Raw genomic sequence first — 19,597 nt, 5'->3', positions numbered from 1 at the left:
GCTTGACCTTGACCTCGCTCTTGTCGCACGCCTGGCTACCTCCTCCAGTCACCTTCAAGGCATCCTGCATTTCAGCACGCACTACCACAGCAGTCACCTCTTCACCGGAGCTTGCCGCAGCTGGCGATCCCTGTTCCTTTGGGCACAGCATTCCCTGTCTCCACCTCCAGGGGTGCCTTGCACTTAGCCACAAGGGAAGCCCTCTCAGCACCTCGGCCTCTGATCAGGTACGTGATACCATCATTGGGCTATGCCCCGGTGGGCAAGTAGCAGAGTTGTATAAAGTACTCGAAATCCATACTTGAGTAAAAGTACAAGCGCTCGATCAAAAAGTGACTTGAGTAGAAGTACTAAAGTATTCAACATTTTTTGTACTTAAGTATTGCAAGTAGTTTTTTTTTAAATTTTGCTACTCAAGTACTGAAAGTAAAAGTACCAGTAGTTTTAAAAAAAAATTGCTACTCAAGTACTGAAAGTAAAAGTACAAGTACTGTGTTATGTAGTTATTAAAGAAAGAAGTCAAAGGTTTGAACATCATATTGTTTTTTATTATTTCAAATGATTAACCTAAAGGACAATCACAATTCCTTTGGCTGTAACTTTTTGTAAACAAAAACAGATAATGTATGTCCCTCCCTTTCCCGTTTAAAGAATCCCTCCTTCTCTTCCCTGCATGTTTTTTTTCTCCACAGCTTATTGGTGCGCAAAATCATATATAAACCAATGTGATATACAACAATATATTCCAATAATGAAATAAAGGAAGAATGTATGAAATCAAAGTCAATAAAAAGTCCAAAATATTGTGAATCTTCAAATATATATATATATATATATATATATATATATATATATATATATAAATATATGTGACAAAACAAGATGAATATATTTTCAACAGTGAAGGAATCAAACAGGTGCTATTCCAAATAATAGGTGCAGACTCCCCCTTTCCCCCTTACCCGACGGATGAAGGTAAGTGCAAAATAATATCCAAATAGACTCTTCCAGTGAAACAAAACTGCAAATCCTGTGCTCTCAACTTCCAGTGAAAAAAAGCAAAATCAGCCTCTTACCAGAAAAAAGGTCTATGTACGCTTGTGACTCTCCTTGGTTGGGGGAGGTTCTCTTTCCCCTCAACAGCAGATATGTAGACCAGGCTTGAGCAGCTCCCATACAGATACCACAGTAGACAAGACTAGAAGTTTCCAGATGCAGAGTGCCGGGCTCAAACAGCCGCTTCACATAGTGCAAGCAAGTCAGAGAATGGAAGAGCTGCCATATATTATATAGTTCATATTCCTATGGCACACCTTCCTGGTTTGTAGGCTTGTGTGTACTGGGTGCTGAAGCGATCACCAGTTGGCAACTGGATTAGTTACAAGTAGATACATATTTGCCAGCATACCATGGATCTTGCAAAAGCAGTCCAAAAAAACTTTATTCAAGATAAGATCACATCAGAAAAATATAGTGCAACGTTTCGGAGCCGCACAGGACGACGAAGGGGTCCTGTGCGGCTCTGAAACTTTGCACTATATTTTTCTGATGTGATCTTATCTTGAATAAAGTTTTTTTTGGACTGCTTTTGCAAGATCCTTGGTGTGCTGGCAAATATGTATCTACTTGGAAGAGCTGCCAATCATCAGTGAGTCTTGTCTACTGGTATCTGTGGGAGCCGCTCAAGCCAAGCCTGGTCTACATATCTGCTGTTAAGGGGGAAGAGAACCTCCCAACCAAGGAGAGTCACAAGTGTACATAGAACTTTTATCTAAGAGGCTGATTTTGCCTTTTTCACTGGAAGATGAGAGCACAGGTTTTGCAGTTTTGTTTCACTGGAAGAGTCTATTCGGATATAATTTTGCACTTACCTTCATTCGCCGGGTAAGGGGGAAATCAACAAGGTGGTATGAGTCTGCACCTATTATTTGGAATAGGTCCTGTTTGATTCCTGCACATTTAAAAATATATTCATCTTGTTTTGTCACATATTTCAAGATTCACAATATTTTGGACTTTGATGTCATACACTGTTCCATTATTGGAATACTGTATATTGTATATTGGTTTATATATGATTTAGTGCACCATATTTATTTATCACAGATTCATTTATTTTTGTCCTGGTAGCAGCTTTTTTACATATCAGCATCAGCAGCAGTGCGCCCTTAATATTCACATTTATTTCTCCACAGCTTATTTCCTTCTTCTTAGTGTGCATAAAGCAGTCATTTTTGGAAGTTACACATTTTCTTTTCATCCTCCACTTGTTAGGGCAACTAAAAGATCTCAAAGGCCAGTAGGCCACGTTCAAGTATTTCTTATGTAAAAACAAAAGTGATTAGAGCACCTAAAAACATTGAGCTTAAACAAAAACAGATCAAATATGCCCCTTCCCCTTTAAAGCATCCCTACCCTCTCTTCCCTGCTTGTGATGTTTTTTTCTCCACAGCTTATTCCCTTCTTAAATATATTTATATGACTGCTTTATGCATACCAGTTTAAGTTAGAAATCTTTGGTTTATCCTCAAAAGTAGTTGGTTTTCAAAATTGGAACTACTCAGTCTTGCTCTTCTAGGGCTAAAGACTAATCCTGCAATACTAAAAAGCCTCTCGCAGGCTGCTGATGCTGGAAGGGGTGTGTTTAACTTAACAGACAACTTGCACACAGCTGGAAAAGACTTGAGCAAGTCCATGTTATCTGCTGAACATGACAAGTACGCATCTAGCTGTTTGGCACTGTCTTGTGCCTTCGAACCCTGCATGCCAGAAAAGAAGTCGTCTTCATCAGATGAGCTGGACCTGTTGACCTCACTGGACTGCAACGAGGGGTCTTCAATACTTCGTTTGATATAGTCCATTCCTGAAATATAAGAGTGTGTTAGCTAGCTGTTAATTTTATTCAATTGTATATGGTAGAAAATTAGACTATTAGTCAAAATAAACTTTTTGGTAATGAAATTAAAGTGCTGACAACAAACAAAGCATTTCAAATTGTCTGCATCTAAGTGGTCTTCACGCACTCCTGTTTCTCATGAATGGTTGTATGAAGTTAGGCCTACAGGGTTTTGCAAGTAATTGCAGAGAAGTACTAAAGCAGAATGCATGAAGGATCTTTGGTTATGGTGTTTCTTGCTTAAGTTTTTTTTTTATATAGAATTATGGCGGAACTTATAAACAATAATAATAGTTTCAACCCATCATCAGTGTTGGGGGTAACTATTTACAAAGTAACTGATTACAGTAACTACATTACTTTTTTTGGTAACTAAGTAAAGTAACTAGTTACAATACTAATATTGGTAACTACACTACTTTACTAGGCTATAGGAGGTAACTACACTACTTTACTAGGCTATAGGAACACGCTTTCCTGCGTTACCCAAGCCATGCGATACAATCTTTATTTCGAAGAATAGAGAGGGATGAATTTTATGACTTTTTGTTGCACTTTATGTTTTATTCTGTTTTTTCAGGTTTTGTTCTCATGTTTCCCAAAGCCTGTGTTTATACAATAAACTCTATGCAGAAAGAGTGTCATGTATCTTCTTCTACACGGTCAATTAAGAAAGAGGGAGGTAAAGTAATAAGTAGTGAAGTTACTTTTCAAATGCAGTAACTAGTAAAGTAATCTCATTACAATTTACAGAAGTAACTAGTAACTAGTTACATTTTTTGAGTAACTACCCCAACACTGCCCATCATTAGGGTTGAGCGAACACGGACTGTATTATTCGTGTTCGTACCGAATAATTGGATTTTTGTTACCCGAACACGGACCGGAAAACTTTACTGTATATTCGGGTAAAAATCCTTGTTCGGTCGTTTTATTTCCGGGTTTTGCATGCTTTGGTACGCTTTTCATGGCGGGCTTTCAACAGCCAATCAACAAGCGTTTAACTGGTGTGCCTAAGCCATCCCAGCCATGCCTACAAATGTATCAGTAGCTGTGATTGGCCGTCTGAAGCATGTGACCAAGTCTTTATAAGTTCGAGGCAGCGCCGCTGCGGCGTCATTCTGCTGTTTAGTTCAGGGAGAGAGCACACATCAACGTGCTGGCTGCTGATTAGGGACAGACAGGAAAAAAAAAACATTTGTGTCTGGATAGAATTGAGGGACAGGTCGGAGTGTGTTAGGCAGGGCGAGTTGTAGGCATTTTAGGGAGAGAGTCTGCTGATTTTTAGGGTCAGTGTGTTCTACAAACTACAATCGATATTGCTGTGTGGGGTGGGGTTTGCAGTCACCCGATCTACGATCTTATCAATCCTTTTAGGGACAGAGTCTGCTGATTTTTAGGGTCATACAGTGTGTTCTACAAACTACAATCAATATTGCTGTGTGGGGGGGGTTTGCAGTCACCCGATCTACGATCTTATCAATCCTTTTACGGACAGAGTCTGCTGATTTTTAGGGTCAGACAGTGTGTTCTACAAACTACAATCGATATTGCTGTGTGGGGGGGGGTTGCAGTCACCCGATCTACGATCTTATCAATCCTTTTAGGGACAGAGTCTGCTGATTTTTAGGGTCAGACAGTGTGTTCTACAAACTGCAATCGATATTGCTGTGTGGGGGGGGGGGGGGGGGTTTGCAGTCACCCGATCTACGATCTTATCAATCCTTTTAGGGACAGAGTCTGCTGATTTTTAGGGTCAGACCGTGTGTTCAACAAACTACAATCGATATTGCTGTGTGGTGTGGGATAGGAGATAGGCAGGTGTCAGTGGTCCACATCCATTTTGCTGTGTGTGGGCTGCAGTGAACACAATCTTTTTGGGGTACAGTGAACACAATCTTTTTGGGGTGCAGTGAACACAATCTTTTTGGGGTGCAGTGAACACAATCTTTTTTGCCCACTGAGGAGGAGGGAGAAAAGTATTTTTCTATCAGGCACTGTGTGCAGCATTTTTCCTTCAGCTGTGCTGTGCTGAGTGACTGATCATACACTGCTGTGTTCAGTTCACATGTGCTATTATTGAGTGGTTTCAAAAATCATACACTTTTTTTCTATTCCACTATTCAATATACAGCCTTGGGTTAAAAAAAATTAAATTGTGGCCTGCAGCAGAGCTGAATGATATTTGGGGTTTTTGGGGTTCATCTCATACTTCTGAAGATTTGAGGGTGCTGCCTGTTCCATACTCCTCCTACTCCTCATCCAGCCTTTTAGGGGTACAAACAGTAGTAATTGGGGCCTAGTGTGGTTTTGTACGTGTGAGATACATACACTTTTTTTGATCATATTTCCTATTCCGCTATTCAATAAAAACCTTTGGGGATCAATTAAATTGCGGGATAGTCTGTGTTGGTACGTGTGAGATCCACCTTTCCAAGTTTTTGGGGTTCATCTCATACTTCTGAAGATTTGAGGGTGCTGCCTGTTCCATACTCCTCCTACTCCTCATCCAGCCTTTTAGGGGTACAAACAATAGTAATTGGGGCCTAGTGTGGTTTTGTACTTGTGAGATACATACACTTTTTTTGATCATATTTTCTATTCCACTATTCAATAAAAACCTTTGGGGATCAGTTAAATTGCGGGATAGTCTGTGTTGGTACGTGTGAGATCCACCTTTCCAAGTTTTTGGGGTTCATCTCATACTTCTGAAGATTTGAGGGTGCTGCCTGTTCCATACTCCTCCTACTCCTCATCCAGCCTTTTAGGGGTACAAACAATAGTAATTGGGGCCTAGTGTGGTTTTGTACGTGTGAGATACATACACTTTTTTTGATCATATTTTCTATTCCGCTATTCAATAAAAACCTTTGGGGATTAGTTAAATTGCGGGATAGTCTGTGTTGGTACGTGTGAGATCCACCTTTCCAAGTTTTTGGGGTTCATCTCATACTTCTTAAGATTTGAGGGTGCTGCCTGTTCCAAACTCCTCCTACTCCTCATCCTGCCTTTAGGGGTACAAACAATAGTAATTGGGGCCTAGTGTGGTTCTGTACGTGTGAGATACATACACTTTTTTTGATCATATTTTCTTTTTTTTTTTTATTTATCTCTTTATTTTGTTTTCAAGGGAAATCATTACTTATACATTATATTACAAAGAACAAGGTTGATTCTCTAACAGATCATCATATACTTTAGGCTTTTCTTCTCTCAGAGGACTATTCTACTCCTCTGTAAATTCCAATCTAGACATTTACTATCACTTAACCAATATTATCCCTGGGGCAAGGCAATATCAAGTTAGCAAGTCTCCTTTTTGCTCCTATTCATTTTATCCTTACCTTCCTTCCTTATATTCTTATCTCAATTATTACTTAGGTCCTAAATTCATCTATAATCCCCTTATCTTCTTCACCACATCTTCCCTTTTCCTCCTTTTCCCCTAAAACCCCCTTCCCCCCTCCCCTCCCACCCCTCTCATTCCTAACACTCCCCATTCTTCCCCTCCAACATACTCCGCTATCATTCCCCATCAACACAGAAACCGGGGAGAAAAGTAAAGAAGAAAAAAAAAAAATAGGAACTCCCCCCTTCCCCTCTCCTCCAAGTCTAGCATATAATTTCCTCATTCTGAGGTGGAGACCTTAACATTTGCCTCCCCTCCTCTGAGCTCATAAACAGGTTCCAATTTCTCCATACCATTTTATATTGGTCCTGTTTATGTTGTGCCGAAAGCACTAGATCTTCCATTTTATTGATATATTCTAGCTTTCTAACCCAATCAAATATAGCCGGAGCTTGTCTTTTTCTCCAAAATAAAGGTATACACGCTCTTGCAGCGTTCATCATGTGAGGCAAAACAGTTTTTTTCATATTTCCCTACTGGCCACTCCGATATATGCAATAGACAAAAAGCCGCATCTTCCTCAATTTTATACCCCCCCCCTTCCTCCTCTCCCCCCTCCTCCTTTCCCCCCCTTCTTTTTCCCCTTTCTCCCCTCCCCCCCCCTCCTTTTTGCCTCCTATCATCCCTCCCCCCTCCCCTCCCTTACCCTTTCCTCTCCTTACCTCTACCATAACAACCCCCCCCCACCCCCCTCCCCATTACCCCACCCAGCTCCACTTCTTCTTTTCCCCCCTTCCCGCCCCCCCCCTGATCTCTTTCTACCCAAACAGGAAGATGATCCCCTGACCCACTTCTCATGGGGTCAGCCCCATAGACACTAGCCTTCCCTTAATTGCCATTTACCTCAACCAGCTGTAATTATAACCATATTATTATTATTGCTTTCATGATCACTGTCTAGTCCCTGTATATTCAGATATGCCTCTCAGTGTTTCCTTTTTGTACAAGTATCAAATGTTTTTATCCTGTGCCTGGAATATGCCCCCGGACCACTTGGTCAGCTTTGTCAAGAAAGACATTTCGGACGTTAAACATATTTGTGTGTTATCTTATATACATTTTTTTCCCCTGTGCCTCCTATGAACATTGCCGCTTTAAGATTCTCTTTGGCCGTTGCCGCTTTTAATCCTTAATGACGCCTCCAGCCTCTCATATAATCTCCTGCACGTCCTCCCATCCGGACACTTGACAAAGGAGTGCGCATGCCCGCCAGCGGCATGTTGCGCATGCTCCGAAACATGTTGTGACGCCCGGATACGCCCACCAAAGCCCAGACACCCCGTGACGTCAGACGCAGCCGGAAGAAGCCTCCACAACGCTCCACATCTCCTATGCTGATCCGACCCGGAAGTCGCCTGAGAGACCCCGGACTTCTCCCGGATGATTGGACCGCATCAGGACCCAGAGCAGGCACCGAGCTAACTGACCAACACCAGGGAGGGCACCACAGTGACTGCACTGAAGTGAGCCCATTATCGAGTCACCATTACCTGTTCCTCTTTTTGATAAAACTTCCTTCTTTTAAAACTGGACTCCACTGGCGCTTTTTTCCCCCTTTCTTTTATGATTAACATTGAGCTGCTTCGCTCACCCGGAGAGCAGCCCGGAGTGCAACCCATCCTCATCCACCCACTGAACAGTGGATCGTCCACACCCGGACTCCCCCCTCCCCCCTCCCCCCTTACACCCGGGGTCAGCCCAACACTCTCAGCCTCCAGGCATCTGAGCCCTACTCCCCCCCCAAGGCTGCTCCAGCTGACAACTCGTCTAAGTACCAGTGTCCTGCCTGAACCCCGCCTGACCATTTGCCTCTACTAGCAGCCACAATAGAGAGCAGCACCCCCTGTGAGCGCTTTAATAACATACTCTCTTTCTCCAGTGTTCTGAAGCATAACTTTTTGGCTGCCACAGATCCCTGTGTTCTCTCAGACTGCTGCATTAGCCCCCTCCACACCTGGGCTTGGCACCCCCTCATAACCAAACCCAAAACACCCATTAAGCCATCAGGCTCTGTCATTTTTTACTCACACCCAGGTGTGATTGGTATATTCTTAAACTTACTTGTGTATGATACAAACACTGCTGATATTGATATTGTTGTTGTTGTTGTTTACTCCTGCTGACCCCCTACCACCCTCCCACTGTTTCATTCACTGTGTGTGTTCTCCATCCTATTGTTGTTTTATACATATATTATTGGCATATGCATTGTCACATAACATATATGTGTGTCACCTACAGTTTCAGGCCCTTGTTAGCCTAAACCAAGTGACACAATTTTATTTATAGCGGCTTTTTTTAATCCCCATCATTTATCACATAAACGGCTCCAACCAGCCCCTATTCCCTATCAGATTACCTTTATTTTTAGCGGCCCAAACTAGTCCCAACGCCCTCTCTCCCTCCGTTCCCAGTCCCCACCCAAAACATCGGGCCACCCACCTGTCCACCTCACACCATCCTCTAAACACACCCCGAAATATGGATCTCATAGACGAGATAGAATTACATAAATATGATACCCTAGAGAACTTATACACCACTCTACCGGGCCATTTGTTTACCGCCACCCCCACCCTCCCCAGAACCACTAGACAAACTTTATGTGGTCTTTTCAAAAAACTAGAACGGCTGATCCACTCAGCCAACACCCACTGGTGGGACAATTTTTTCCTCTCCAGATACATTTCCAGCAATATCACACCTAGAGGCCTCAGAATTTTAACCACTTGCTCCTTCCTGGACCCCACTCACCTTAAAGAATGGCAAGGGATAGCTGAATTCTGTACCGCCAAGCTCCTAAGCGTCCTCTCCAAACAAAGAACAGTTAAATATAAAGAACAAGTCCACCACATACAAATGCTTACCCAAAATATTCTCTCACATGAACAAAATGTGCCAACCTCCTGGCTGGACATACTCAAGCGTAACACCAAAAAACAGGAAGACCACCTAATTAGAATAAAATTGGGCAAATTTAAACGAGACCTAAACGATTATCAAACTGCAAAAATATTTTCTTGGAAAGAAAATCCACACATCCCTTCCCTACTAGACCCGGATCTAGACCTCATAATAAATTCCCGACCATACAATAAAGCCCTTCCTCCCCCCCAAAAACCCGCACCCACCACTAGTGGCCCTACCATGCCAAACAAATTCATACAATCAGGTCCCCCACACCAACTCCCCAAACCTTCTAAAAATCTTCCCACCCATTTGAACCCCAAACATAGATCAGCCCCACATACTCCCCGCCTCCCCCGTTCCATTTCCCAGCGCCCTAACAAGCCTACAGCCATAATACCCCAGCCATCCAATACACAGTCCAAAGACCCTCCGTCCTTCACAACCGGCCCACAGCGGATTATAAATCCAAGCCCCCCTGCACCACCCCCCATAACCCCCAAGGACCCACAAATAGTCGTTGGAGATTTTGGAACGGGTGATATACCTACACCCTCAAACCCCGACTCCATTGTTTTTTTAGAGGTGGGCCCCCTCTGAAAAAGACGTCTCAAACGAAAACACATAGAAGAGGGTGTAGAGGCAGACGCAGAACCCACAAAAATAAAAAACAAATTCCCGAAACTGTGAAGATTTTCAACCTGTCCTCGCATCAATTATCCTCTCAAGATCTCTCTCTTCTAAGCAGAGGTCTATCGTTTGCACCCACCATAGCACCCAACTCATTTCAATTATTCAAAGACCTCCATAAGTTTGCCCGGAAACTTACATTGACCAGACACTTCAATATACAGTCCAACAAACACCAAAACACTGACTCCATCCCACCCACACCCACCAGTACCCAGACACCCACGGCTATACCTACAACACACGAAGACTACTCCTTTACCAGCCCAGTCAGTACACTAGATTACTCCACCTATACAGAAGAACCACCTGATGACATAGATTCAGAACTACTACTCTATACCCAACACCCTCAGACCTCCCCACCCATACAACATACAGCCCTGCGTCCCAAGTCAACATTCAATCCCACCCGGTCCAAAGGGCCATACATCGAATCCTTTTACAGGGTGGTATTCGCTGATCTGCAAAAAATGTGCGAAAACAACAGCCAAACCCACCGTAAAAGACTACCACACAATCTCAGTCATGGAGAAAGACAATCACTTAAAAATCTCACACACAACACTGATATCATTATCAAACCTGCAGACAAAGGTGGCGGCATAATCATCCAAAATAAATCAGATTATGTTAATGAAGCCCTCCGTTTACTTTCAGACAAAAACACATATTCCATTCTACTCAAAGACCCACTACCGGAATTTCAAGCTGAACTGGAAATACTCATCACCACAGCCACCAAAGCCAAAATCATAGACCCCAAGGAAGCCAGCTTCCTGAAAAGAAGCTTCTACAAAACACCATACTTCTACCACCTTCCCAAAATACATAAACACTCCACCACACCCCCAGGCAGACCAATAGTCGCAGCTATGGACAGCATCACTAGCGGACTTTCACAATACACAGACACATTCCTCCAACCGTTAGCCCAATCCCTCCCATCTTACATTAGAGATGAAGCCCACCTCATGGAGCTCCTCCGACCCTACAACTGGGAGGAACAATATCTCTGGCTATCATTAGACGTTACATCTCTATACACTTCTATTCCCCACGAGGTGGGTCTTACCTCCATTCAACACTTTCTCTCCCTAGATAATCTCATCAATCCGGAACAGGCCGTATTCATCACAGACGCCATCAAATTCTGCTTAACCCACAATTATTTCTCATTCCAAAACACATACTATCTACAAACCACAGGCACTGCCATGGGCGCCAATTTTGCCCCCTCATATGCCAACCTCACAATGGGCTTCTGGGAAAATACATCTATCTGGCATAACAACCCATACACTAAACACCTGATATTCTATGGCCGATACATTGACGATCTGATCATCATTTGGGACGGCCCCCCCAGCATCATCCAGGACTTTGTTGATCATTGTAATGACAACCCCTTCAGTTTATCTTTCACCCATGCATGGCATCCGGACAAACTGGCATACTTAGACTTAGAACTAAGCCATGACGGTAACACCATTATATCCAGCAACTACACAAAACCCACCGCAGGGAACTCATACCTCCACTATGACAGCTGCCACCATCCATTGTGGGTTAACAACATACCCAAAAGTCAGTTTTGCCGTCTACGACAAAACTGCACCAAAGATACCGACTACCATACTCACAGTCAACATCTAAAAAAGAAATTTCAAGATAAAGGTTACCCAGACCACATAATCGATACAGCTTACACCACATACCTGCCAGGCAAACCCCCCAAAAAAGAGAACACCCAATCAGACACCGCAGTCCGCTTCATCACCCAATTCCACGGAAAACATAAAAAAATGGAGAGCATACTCTCCCGACATTGGGGTATCCTCAAACAGGACTCACACCTCTCCACCCATATTATGGACAAACCCCGCATTACTTACCGCAAGGCTCCATCACTTAAAGCTAAAATAGCACCCAGCAAGCTAAAAACTCCCAAACCCAATCCCCTTTGCCTCATACCACTAAAAGGGATCTTTCAATGTAAAAAGGCCCTATGCAAAACGTGTGCCTTTATCCAACATGGCCAAAAATCATTTATACATAAAGGCATCACTTATACCTTCAAAGACTTCTATAACTGTTCCACTGACTATGTAATATACTGTCTCTCTTGCCCATGCCCTCGGTTATATGTGGGCCGCACCACCTGCCCCCTTAGACAACGGTTTGGAAAACATAGACGCTATATAGAGACAGGGAGCGACCATCACAGTGTCCCACGACACTTTTTGGAATTCCACCACCAATCCACTGCCGGTCTAAAAATCTGGGTCCTCGAATCCATCCCAAACACCATACCGCCAGCAGAACGTTTCGCGTTACTTTGTGAACGTGAAACGTTCTGGATTTACACCTTGGACAGCCTCAGTCCCTCCGGACTCAACGAGGAACTTGATGTGAACACTATCCTTTAGCCCTCATAATAATCCAAAATCTAACGCTTTCTGTTGTCCTCATTTCAGGTCACATATACCCTACATAATTCATGCCCATCAAGAACACCACCCGTAAGTATGCACCCTAACCCACCAACCCCCCCCCCCATTTCCCCCCCCCCCTACCCCCCAAATTAACAACCCCCCCTTCCTCCTCTCCCCCCTCCTCCTTTCCCCCCCTTCTTTTTCCCCTTTCTCCCCTTTCCCCCCCCTCCTTTTTGCCTCCTATCATCCCTCCCCCCTCCCCTCCCTTACCCTTTCCTCTCCTTACCTCTACCATAACAACCCCCCCCACCCCCCTCCCCATTACCCCACCCAGCTCCACTTCTTCTTTTCCCCCCTTCCCGCCCCCCCCCCCTGATCTCTTTCTACCCAAACAGGAAGATGATCCCCTGACCCACTTCTCATGGGGTCAGCCCCGTAGACACTAGCCTTCCCTTAATTGCCATTTACCTCAACCAGCTGTAATTATAACCATATTATTATTATTGCTTTCATGATCACTGTCTAGTCCCTGTATATTCAGATATGCCTCTCAGTGTTTCCTTTTTGTACAAGTATCAAATGTTTTTATCCTGTGCCTGGAATATGCCCCCGGACCACTTGGTCAGCTTTGTCAAGAAAGACATTTCGGACGTTAAACATATTTGTGTGTTATCTTATACACATTTTTTTCCCCTGTGCCTCCTATGAACATTGCCGCTTTAAGATTCTCTTTGGCCGTTGCCGCTTTTAATCCTTAATGACGCCCCCAGCCTCTCATATAATCTCCTGCACGTCCTCCCATCTGGACACTTGACAAAGGAGTGCGCATGCCCGCCAGCGGCATGTTGCGCATGCTCCGAAACATGTTGTGACGCCCGGATACGCCCACCAAAGCCCAGACACCCCGTGACGTCAGACGCAGCCGGAAGAAGCCTCCACAACGCTCCACATCTCCTATGCCGATCCGACCCGGAAGTTGCCTGAGAGATCCCGGACTTCTCCCGGATGATTGGACCGCATCAGGACCCAGAGCAGGCACCGAGCTAACTGACCAACACCAGGGAGGGCACCACAGTGACTGCACTGAAGTGAGTCCATTATCGAGTCACCATTACCTGTTCCTCTTTTTAATAAAACTTCCTTCTTTTAAAACTGCACTCCACTGGCGCTTTTTTCCCCATTTCTTTCCTGTTGCAAGGAGAGGACGTGGTCGATCTGTGCCAGCTACACGCACAAGTGAAACACCTTCCTCAAGTGTTAGTAGGCGACAGAACCTGCATCAGTATTTGGTAGGGCATCATACACCTCTAGAAGTGATGAGGCCAGAACACAGAGAGGCGATAGTAGATTTGTTTGCTGCTGACAGTGCCTCCAGTTCCTTCACATTGTCTCCCACCCAGTCTACTGCAGAAAGGTCAGAGTTGGCACCTGCAGCCGATGTCCAACCGTCTTTCACCTCACCCCCTTGCAAATCAGGCAAGCAGTCTGAGCCCCAAGCCATACAGCAGTCTCTTGTTCTTTTTGAGGACTCTGTCAGCAGGGTTTCCCAGGGCCATCCACCTAGCCCTGCCCCAGAAGTGGAAGAGATTGAGTGCAGCGATGCCCAACCACTCATTTCTCAAGATGAGTACATGCAAGGACCATCGCAGCACGTCTCCGATGATGACGAAACGCAGTTGCCAACTGCTGGGGCGTTCAGCATTGTGGAGACTGACAAGGAGGGCAGGGGTGAAGACTGGGTGGAAGATGATGTGGAGGACGATGAGGTCCTCGACCCCACATGGAATTAACGTCATGCAGGTGACCTGAGTAGTTTGGAGGAAGAGGCGGTGGTCGCACAGAGCCACCAGCACAGCAGAAGAGGGAGCAGGGTGCAGAAGCGGAGCGCCCGTGCCCTAGACACTACGCCTGCTACTGCCCAACGTAGCAAGGGAACGAGAAAGTCACCAAAGTCAGCTCAAAGGAGTTCTCTAGCGTGGAAGTTCTTTAGAAAATGTGCTGATGACAGGACACGAGTGGTTTGCACCCTGTGCAATCAGAGCCTGAAGCGAGGCATAAACCTTCTCAACCTGAACACAACCTGCATGATCAGGCATCTAAGTGCAAAGCACGAGCTGCAGTGGAGTAGACACCTTCAAAACCAAGAAACGTCTCTGGCTCATCCTGCTTCCTCTTCTGCTGCAGTCTCGGCCGCTCCAGCCACATCTGTAGTGATACCGGCACCTGCCACCCCGCAAACAGAGGATCTGTCAGCAACACCACCACCTGGGTCACCAACCATCTCCACAATGTCCTGTGGAAGCGTTCAGCTTTCCATCTCCCAAACACTTGAGAGGAAGAGGAAGTACCCCCCTACCCACCCGCGATCCCTGGCCCTGAATGCCAGCATTTCAAAATTCTTGGCCTTTGAAATGCTGTTATTCCGTCTGGTGGAGACACACAGTTTTAAAAACCTTATGTCGGTGGCTGTCCCACAGTACGTCGTGCCCAGCCGCCACTACTTTTCCAGGCAAGCCATCCCTTCCCTGCACAACCAAGTGGGGGAAAAAATCAGGTGTGCACTGCGCAACGCCATCTGTGCCAAGGTCCACCTAAGTACCGATACGTGGACCAGTAAGCACGGTCAGGGGCGTTATATCTCCCTAACGGCACACTGGGTAAATGCAGTGGCGGATGGGCCTGAGGCGGATAGCAATTTGGCGCATGTCCTTCCGCCACCGAGGATTGCAGGGCGCTTCAGTTTGCCTCCTGTTCCTAACTCCTCCTACTCCGCTTCCTCATCCTCTACCGCCTCCTCATCCAGACAGCGTAACACCTTCACCACCAACTTTAGCACGGCCAGGGGTAAACGACAGCAGGCAGTTTTAAAACCTGTTTGGGGGACAAACCACACACCGCGCAGGAGTTGTGGAGGAGCATGGAACAGCAGACAAATGAGTGGTTGCTGCCAGCGAGCCTCAAGCCCGGCCTGGTGGTGTGCGATAACGGGCGAAATCTCATAGCAGCTCTGGGCCTAGCCGGTTTGACGCACATCCCTTGCCTGGCGCATGTGCTGAATTTGGTGGTGCAGAGGTTCCTTAAAAACTACCCCGATATGTCATAGCTGCTGCAGAAAGTGCGGGCCGTCTGTGCGCACTTTCGGCGTTCTCACCCTGCTGCTGCTCGCCTGTCAGCGCTGCAGCGTAACTTCGGCCTTCCCGCTCACCGCCTCATATGTGACGTGCCCACAAGGTGGAACTCCACCTTGCACATGCTGCAAAGACTGTGCGAGCAGCAGCAGGCCATAGTGGAGTTTCAGCTGCAGCACGCACGCGTGAGTCGCTCTGCGGAACAGCACCACTTCACCACCAATAACTGGGCCTCCATGCGAGACCTGTGTGCCTTGTTGCACTGTTTTGAGTACTCCACCAACATGGCCAGTGCCGATGACGCCGTTCTCAGCTTAACTATCCCACTTCTATGCCTCCTTCAAAAAACAATTCGGGCGATGATGGAAGAGGATGTGGCACAGGATGAGGAGGAGGAGGAGGAGGAGGATGAAGAGGTAACATTTCCAAGGCTTTCAGGGCAGTCATTCGCAAGGGGCTCCGAGGGTGGGTTCCTGCACACACAAACGCCAGGGACACAATTGTCCAGCAGGGGCACAGTTCTGTAGGATGAGGAGGATGAGGAGGAGTAGCTGGAGGAGGAGATGGAAGCATGTTCACAGCAGGGTGGCACCCAGGCCAGCTCATGGCCATCACTGGTGCGTGGCTGGGGGGATACAGAGGACACAGACGATACACCTCCCACAGAGGACAGCCTTTCATTGCCTCTGGGCAGCCTGGCACACATGAGCGATTTACATGCTGCAGTGTCTCCACAACGACCGCCGAGTTGCCCACATTCTAACTTGTGCTGATTACTGGGTGGCCACGCTGCTGGATCCCCGTTACAAGGACAACGTACCGTCCTTAATTCACTCACTGGAGCGCGATCGCAAGATGCGCGAGTACAAGCGCACGCTGGTAGACGTGATGCTGCTGGCATTCCCACCTGACAGCGGGGCCACAGTGGAAGCACAAGGCAGAGGAGGAGGAGGAGGAAGAGGTCGCCAACGCAACCAGGGCACCGCCAGCACCTCAGAAGGCAGGGTTAGCATGGCCGAAATGTGGAAAAGCTTTGTCAGCACGCCACAACAAACAGCAGCACCAGCAGCTCATATGGAACGTCTTAGCAGGAGGCAGCATTATACCAACATGGTGGAGCAGTATGTGTGCACACGCCTACATGTAGTGAATGACAGGTCTGCCCCCTTCAACTTCTGGGTCTCCAAATTGGGCACATGGCCTGAGCTTGCCCTTTACGCCTTGGAGGTGCTGGCGTGCCCTGCAGCCAGTGTATTATCTGAACGGGTATTTAGCACGGCTGGGGGCGTTATCACAGACAAGCGCAGCCGCCTGTCCAGAGACAATGTGGACAAGCTCACGTTCATTAAAATGAACCAGGCATGGATCCCACGGGACTTTTCCGTACCTTGTGCAGAATAGCGATGGATACCGACCTTACCCACCCATTGTTCCATTTTTGCTCTTTCTCACTCTTTTGGGGTGTACCCTCATTTAAAATTTGTGAAAAGAAGCAGTGTTGGCTACCTCGTCCTCCTCAGGGCCAGATTAACGTAGGGGCTATTGGAGCTGCAGCTCCAGGCCCCTACCTTTTATATAGGCCCCGGGTTGGCCATATTCACTGTTACCGCTCTTCTGTCACTTGTTAACACAGAAGTCTGGCTTCTATGCTCGCTTCCCCAGGCAGCTCCCTCAGAACCTTCCCACACAGCACGAAGGCCGGACAAGGAGGGACAGTTGCCGATGCATGGATGTGTTTATGGGCTTCAGAGACAGCATCCCATGTTGAATTAGGCATGCATGGCTGCACCCTTCCTCCTCTGGGTGCATGCCAAGGCACGGCCCTTAAGGCCCTTCAAAATCCTCAGCACCAAGCCCATGATGCTCTTAATCCGGCCCTGGTCCTCCTCCACCGCCGCTTCCACCTACACCGCCCATAGGTGTGCGCAGCCTATTGCATTAGGGTGTGCACCCCAAAGTTTAAATACACATGCATGTGTTTGCCTACATGTACATGGCCCGATACATTACTCTCCCTGCTGGCAAAGTGAAATAGAGCAGAGCAGGTCCGAGGGAGATCTTTCCCATCTCCTCACTGGCAAACAGAGCGATAATGCTAATGTGCCCTAGGTGATTAGGGTGTGCCCAGGTACACCCGGCACACCCTGTGCGCACGCCTATGACACCGCCATATCCACCACCACCTCAACCTCCCTCCTACTCCATATGGGCCTCGTCCTTCAGAGATGAAGAACATTGTTTTATTTTTCTGTTTTTTTTTTTTTTGTTGTTTTAAGTTATTTCCCTATCCACATTTGTTTGCAGAGCACTTGCCATGCTCTTAAATATGTTTTGCTGCCATTTGCAGCACTCTAGCCCTTTCCTTTGGTGTTTTAGAGCCATTTTAGTGCCTGAAAGTTCGGGTCCCCATTGACTTCAATGGGGTTCGGTGTCCGGGAAAAGTTCGGCAAAAGTCCGGGACACGGACCCAGACTTTTTTTTAAAGTTCGGCCGAACCCGCTGAACACGGACATCCAGGTGTCCGCTCAACTCTATTTATAGCGCAAAAAAATCGCACAGGTGATCAAATACCACCAAAAGAAAGCTCTGTTTGTGGGAAAAAAAAGGACGTCAATTTTGTTTAGGTACAGCGCAATTGTCCGTTAAAGTCACGCAGTGCTGAATCGCAAAATAGGGCCTGGTCTTTGAGCAGCCAAATCCTCCGGTCTAAAAGTGGTTAATATATGGCACAGTAGGGAATTTTGAGGGGCCACACCTTGGGCCCCAAACATATCCAGGGGCTCAAGCTGTGGGAGCCTGGACTCTTTCAGGACCCGAGCTGTGGCCCCATCAAATTCCCACCTGCGACCGAGCCATGGATTAACATAGCGGGTCAATCTACCATAGATTTAGGGCCCTGTGGTACCCGAATCACGGGGGTTATGGGCACCAAACTTGGTACAGGTATACTAGCTGACCCCCAGGGGCCACACACAATGCCTAATTTTCATGAGGACTGGCATTGGGGTCAAATTTGCACAAATACCGTGCAACATAGGTACCACTGAGCCCTGGACATTGGATAGCTAAGAATATGGAGATTAATATGGCACCCACCAGTCCCTCCTCCACGGTACTGCCCGTGGGCCATACACTCCCAAGGGGCCCATTAAAAAGGTGACCAGAAAATTTCAGGCTAGCTACTCCAACATTTTAAGAGTGGTAAAGGAATATCTCCCCTACCACTGTGCCAAATATGGTCCCCTGGACTTGTTTGGTGCCCGAGCTTGGGCCCTGCAACTGTGCCTACTGTAAGATTGCCATAAAGCACCAAGCTGACTTAATTAAATTATGGGCCTCGTGGTACCTGAACCCTGGTGGCTAGGGACCTTAAACTTGGCTCAGAGATATAGGATACCCAGGGGCCACATGAATTTTTTGGGGCCAATGCTTAATTGTTACAGGGACCTGCATAGGGGTTGATTTGGCTAACCACTATGGAAAACAGGAACTGCAGAGTCCCGCTCTACAGATACTGTTGAATAGCTAAGAGTCCAGGGATTCCTGCGATACCCAGCACTCCCCGCTCCATGGTACGGGCCACAAACTCTCAAGTGGCTCAAGTGGCTCTGGAAATAGTTGACCAGGAAATTTTGGACTAGCGACTCTAAAATGTTTGGTAAAGGGTGACCTCCCCTACCTCCGTGCCAAATATGGCCCCTCAGACTCATTCGGGGCCACAGCTGCAGTCCCTCAAATGTCCAGACTACTACTGTGCCAAAGTTTAACATAGCGGGTCAAGCTACTATAAATTTAGGGCGCTTAACCAATGGGTTAAGGGCACCATACTTGGCAAACTAATGTAGCACCCTACAGGTAGGTGCTAGGAAAATGTATATTGGGCCTTGTCTGCCTAACAGCAGGGCTGTGATTTGTTTAGATAGGGTGTCATGAGTTCCAGATGTGCTTGCTGCGAGGGAAGTATACCCATTGGCTCCTGTAAGAATGCTCCTCATAGGGCAGTGGAGGAAGCCCAATCAGGGGACACATCCAAGCTTGTAACTACCCCAGAAGGCAGATTATGCTGCAAAGGATTCTGGGAGTGGGTATAAGTTTGGGGGAAGTGCGTGACACGGTGTCTTTGGTGGGAGCA

At 46.6% G+C, this 19,597-nt stretch overlaps 2 protein-coding genes across 2 annotated transcripts in view; both read left to right on the top strand.

Annotated features, from left to right (window-relative positions):
• Positions 1-19,597, top strand: part of LOC309548982 (apolipoprotein L4-like) — a 646,785-nt gene that overhangs the window by 38,544 nt on the left and 588,644 nt on the right. The window lies entirely within an intron of this gene.
• LOC309550127 (apolipoprotein L3-like) overlaps positions 1-19,597 on the top strand; it is a gene marked incomplete at its 3' end in the record, with an annotated part of 466,585 nt that overhangs the window by 38,423 nt on the left and 408,565 nt on the right. The window lies entirely within an intron of this gene.

This window comes from Pelophylax lessonae (assembly GCF_965119305.1).
Source record: "Pelophylax lessonae genome assembly, chromosome: 3".
NCBI lineage: Eukaryota > Metazoa > Chordata > Amphibia > Anura > Ranidae > Pelophylax > Pelophylax lessonae.
Note: the sequence above shows the minus strand (reverse complement) of the source record. Positions and strands in the feature narration are given on the sequence as shown.